This window comes from Babylonia areolata, chromosome 24, assembly GCF_041734735.1.
Source record: "Babylonia areolata isolate BAREFJ2019XMU chromosome 24, ASM4173473v1, whole genome shotgun sequence".
NCBI classification, from domain to species: Eukaryota; Metazoa; Mollusca; class Gastropoda; order Neogastropoda; family Buccinidae; genus Babylonia; species Babylonia areolata.
The window spans coordinates 45605656-45611262 of record NC_134899.1 but is presented as its reverse complement, the minus strand read 5'-3'; positions in this window follow the sequence as shown (position 1 = coordinate 45611262).

The window sequence follows — 5607 nt, the reverse complement described above, 5'->3', positions numbered from 1 at the left end:
ACATGATGTGTGTGTGGAAATAAAGAAGAAGTGTGTACAGCTCTAAAAGATATTTGGAAATCCAGTTATCCTTACATTCAGTCAAAGATACTTTCGTTCTCTGAATATTCTCATGCTTGAATTACAAACGTTACCATGTGAGTTGCTGTACAAAGTAGTAAGTCAACATTTTTGAGGCACTCACAGAAATCACTCTTAAAAAGACATGCGTTCAGATGTAATGACAATCTTTTCATCCAAACAGTCTAATCATTTACTTCCAAAACACTTTGTTTTCATGAATAATTGAGCAACGTTAAACGAGTGAATCGAGCACAAACGATGTCAGCCATTTTTTTCTCACGTGAAACGAGCAGGTCTTGTGATTGGTTGCTCCACGCACGTCTGTCTCTTTTGTCGCGGGGGAATAGGACAAGTTCTATCGAAGAAACTTGACGCGCGGCAACGGTGATCTTGCTGCGTGGCGCGCGACTCTTGCTGCCTGAAAACCTCGCACACGGGGCGCTGCGCGTTTTTGCTGCTTGTCGCGTGATACTTGCTGCTTTGACGCCCCGTGTGCGATGGGCTTAGGCCTACTAGCAGGTAGGTTGTATTCGAAGACATGACCTCGTTTTTCTTGTTCACAATTAAAAGGAAAGAAATACAAATTATGGACAAAAGATATACAGTATTACTAACTACACCATCGACGTATTTACTGCATATAAATATTTTAAAGTGGACACTGAATTAATTGGAATGACCATAAAAGTAGAATTGAATCGATCGTTTCTTTCAGCTCGTTAAACTGTAGGCCTCGACTGGTTCGTGCAGATCTAGAGATCTACCATGTGTTGCTTTGTGCTTGAATGGATAGCAAAGTCTTATTTACCGCCGAAATGAAAGAATAATCGAAATATAATAAAACACACACAAAAAAACATGATTTAAACGGCGTTATTACGTCCACTGCAATCACATCTATTATCGCACGAAGAAGAAAACGTCAGATGCGCCTCAGCAGTGGGGATTAGTCTGCTTGCTTCGGAACTAAACATGTTCGATCCCGCTCCCATACCTTTTTTTTTCTGTCCAAAGCTTATTTTATATAGCATATTCAATACGGAGCACTTTTCAACGATTTTTTAGATCTCTTTTTTTTCCTCTCTTCATGATTGTTGGATAGTTTTGAAGGCTTTGCCTCTTGTTATTTATCTTTTAAGTCTGACATTTCTCCATCTGGTACTGTGACAATCAATGATTAACTGATCATACCAGAGACATAGAAGAGAGATGTATGTCTCTGGTTAAGTAGATAAAGACAAAAAGACAGAGATTTTATCTCGGCAATGGTAAGGGAAAAAAAATGCAAAGGAAATTGTTGTCAGTGGTGGTGTTCATTTTTCACGTTTTTTTGTTTTGTTTTTGTTTTTTCTGCCCCATCACCTGCACTGTTTCAGTGGCATTACACCCACGCCGCTCATTTAGATTCCCCTATACACGGCCACACCCGGGTTCGTCCGTCGCAGTTCCAGCGTCGGCAGTCCACAGGGAACCATCGATGTTAGGTCGCCAGGAGGCCACACACCAGAGGAGACCCTGCACTGCTGCTGAGTCACTTCGGTGGTGTTCAGTGGTGCCTGTTCTGTTTTAACGTACTTAGGACACCACCTACTAAGCCCCCTACTAACAACAATAATGGCTTAGTCGCGGAGCCAGACTGAGTGAGCGTCCCTCCCAGAGTGGAGACCGCCACCACGTCCCTCAAACAAAAGCCCCCCATGAATCAGCCAACACTGACGACATTGACAGCATTCACCCCAAGCACGGAAGTGGAGGGGAATCGAAACTGAGGTCACCATGAGAGCAGGGCATGAAAGGTCACAGACTTTGAGACTATTTTGTTTATATTGATGACGATGAAGGAGGAGGATGACGATGATGATGACGATGTTGCTATGGAGGTCCATTTTGGTTTGGGACTGCGTGACAAGGCTGTACTCTACGCTTCCTGTCATAATGATATCCCGGCGTTAACCAGGCCCGAGAGATACAGACACTTGCAGTGTTGGTCAGGTAATTAGAGCAACACACCCAAAGACGCATCCTTGAAGTGGATGACACTCGACTGTGTGGTCCCAGTCTCCCCATTTAAGCCCACAGCACACTCAACCCTGTGTAGGAGCCGGCCACGTTCCGAAAAACCCACCTCCGCTGGGATTCGAACCCGCGTCCTCCCAGCCGTCAGTTCGCGACGCTAACCACTTCGCCACGGCGACTGGTATTTTTCACGAATCTTAGCACACCACTGCATGTCAGACAAGTCGCACAAGAACACATCCAAACCAATGCATACACGCACTCCGTAAAACTGAAACGGTTGCACAACAAATGTTACACCCAGCTATGGGGACACACAATAAGTCTGTCTCTTCCCGTTTGAGAGAAAGATAGGTTGGGGAGAAAAGAGGGTGTGTGTGTGGAGGGTGGGGGTGGGGCGAGGTGGAGGGGAGCGAGAGACAGAGAGAGAGGGATATACAGTATGTTGATACAGGATCGCATGTGCGCGACACACTTTTCACTCTTGACTTCAGAAACAGATAAGCACAGTCTCTATAGTGTAGTCTCGATACTGCATAACAATAAATTAAATTTGGCTGTTTTCCAGCCCCTGACTCTGCATTGCCACATGGTGACAAAAGGCTATTGCAGGCAGCACTGCAGGTCCGTGTGTCACAGAACACAGGGATATAATCTTGGTTTACATTTTGTTCGTCAACAGAAAATGATTAAATTTTGGTTTTATGACTGACGGCAGTGCAGTTATGAAGGTTTTACTCTGGTGACGCAGGAAAATTACACACGAAACCACTCCCGCTGCATTATATATGCAAACACCAGTTCTACCACCATTACCACCGCCACGATATGTATACACAATTTGAGAGCACCAGCATGCTGAACTTCGTTTGTTTATTTGTTGTGTTTTGTTGACTTGAAATGAAGTTAACACATAAATTCGGCAGACGACTTCGCGAATTCACCAGTCACGACAAGATTCGGTCTTTACTTACATTATCTATCTCGATGACGACTACAACAGAAACAACAACAAAAACAGCAACAACAAATACATTGTGATGGTGATGACGTTAATAAGATGATGATAAAAAATATATTCGTTCTTGAACACCAACAAAGAGATTATGATGGCAACAGGAATGGTGTTGATCATGTTGATAAGAACCTTAATTCGTTCTGAACAAAAACAACAAGGAGATGATGACAATGACGTTGAAGACGAAAATAATGATATAATTTTGATATTATAAGATGACCATACAGTAAACATCCTTGACCCAAGAGACGGGAGTAGGGTAAAAAGAAACTGATGAACTGATCAAGAGATGGCGGCCAAATTCTAGAGCAGGAGGAAAAAATTAGGAAAATTACTGTCGCTACTGTTATTTGGAATGCAATCTGGTACAGACTGGTGCTCAATGAATAAGCAAACAATTGTCTGCTTGTGGTTAGCCATCACATAAGAGATTTTTACACAAGCTGTGAAGTTGTCCCTCGACCTGAGCGACTTCTGTGTTGACTGTTCCCGCCATTTACAACGTTTTGTGCTTTATTTTTGTCAGTACTGTTGCTGTACTAATACTTTGGTTCCATAATTGGCTTTTGGTTTCACTTTGGTTTTATTTAACAACTACAAGGTAAGCAGACACATTTTTCGATTTCGTTTTCGTGCATTGATTATTCTATCAAAACATGTCCAAAATGCAGCGTAGCGAACAAAATAACAACGTACAGAAGGCGCAAAATCGCAACTCCGACTCCGCGAACAAACCGAAACTAAGGCCAAATATTGGAATGAACGGTCTCTCTGCCTGGCAGTGTCTACACTGAAGCAATACTTGCGACGACGAACACGAGAACTCGATCAAGTGCTTCGCGTGCAAAAAGCTGGCTCATGAAAAATCCTCAGGGCAAAGCGCGCAGCTGTTTGAAACGTTTTGCGACCGAAAACAGCTCAATTTGGAGTGGATCTGCCAGCAGTGTGTGGATACCAAACACGAGGTACAGGCAAGGCAGGACCCACGTATTGATAAACTACTGGACCTCATACCGATTGTGGGTGTACACAGCGCACGTCTAGAGAACCTAGAAAAGAACCTTCTTGGTGAAAACCTAAAAGAGAAAATTGAAGAAATAGTGGACAGGAAACTGGCCGAGGCCATGGAAGAGCAGAGAGGTGGAAAAGAGAAAGAAAAATCTTATCATAGTGAATCTGAAAGAGAGCTCAAAGACCGATATCACTGAGAGGACTCAAGACGACCTGTCTGCTGCCAAGAAACTGCTGGGGAAGCTGGTCACCCTGGAGAAGGAGGATGTAACTAACCCTATCAGACTGGGCAAAGAAGGTGGGAATAAACCAAGATTGATTAGAGTCACTATCAAGACGGAGAACAAGAAGCGAGAGATCCAGAAAAAGGCCCCGGAACTGAACAAAGACGTGAGGGACAAGGACAAGAGAGTCTTTGTGAACCCGGACTACACCATGAAAGAACGCGAGACCCACAAGATGTTGAGGGGTGAGGTGAAAAAACGCATTGAGGAAGGTGAAAAAAAAACTTGGCAATACGCCAAGGAAAGATAGTGACCCTAAAACCAAGAACGACCAATGACAGGACTGGTGCAGGAAACAGCGGTGGGAGTGACAGGGAGTGACTGAATCAAGGACATGAACATAGTGTAAATAATATAAACAAAATTGGAAAAAAGAATAGTAAGACATGGAGTTGTGAGAGTGCAATGAATGGAGTGAATGGATGCGCTGTACTATATAACAATATGGACAGCTTTTTTTTTAACAAAAAAGTTTTTTTTGTTTTTGTTTTTACAAGAGTACATGAAAGTAAACCGAGTATAATTGGTCTCACTGAAATAAAACCCCAAAATACACTAAGAATTTTAACGAATCAGAATCCCATATTCCAAACTACGATATGTTCTTAAATAACAGAAAAGTAGAGGGGTGGCATTATATACAGAAAAATCCTTAAATGCACGTGGATGTGAAAAACTAAACACATCTGTGTTCCAAGAAAGTGTATGGTGTACATTCAATACCAGTCATGGAAACACAGTATTACAAGGCTGTATCTATAGAAGTCCTAAAAAGAATTCTGAAGCTAATGATAAAAAAAAATGTTTGATCTGTTAAAATCTGATATAATGTTAAAAGTTGATAAAGTATTGATTATGGGTGATTTTAATTACCCCTTTGTCAGATGGGATGGAAAGTGGTCAGGGGAGAAAGGTGAGCAAATTGTGGAAAAAATCAATGATACATACTTGATGCAGAAAGTGAGCAAACCAACAAGGAGGAGACCATAACAGAACCTAACTTTAGATGACTGGATATTACTGAGCGAAGATAATCTTTTTTCAGACATTATACACCAGGATCCAGTTGGAAAAAGTATTGTCATTTGAACTATATGTATTAACAAGCCACAACATAAAACCAAAGGCAAGATATATTTTCAATCTAAACAAAGGAAATTATAATCAACTGAGAAGTATTATAAGTAACCATGATTGGACAGTTATGGACCAAAT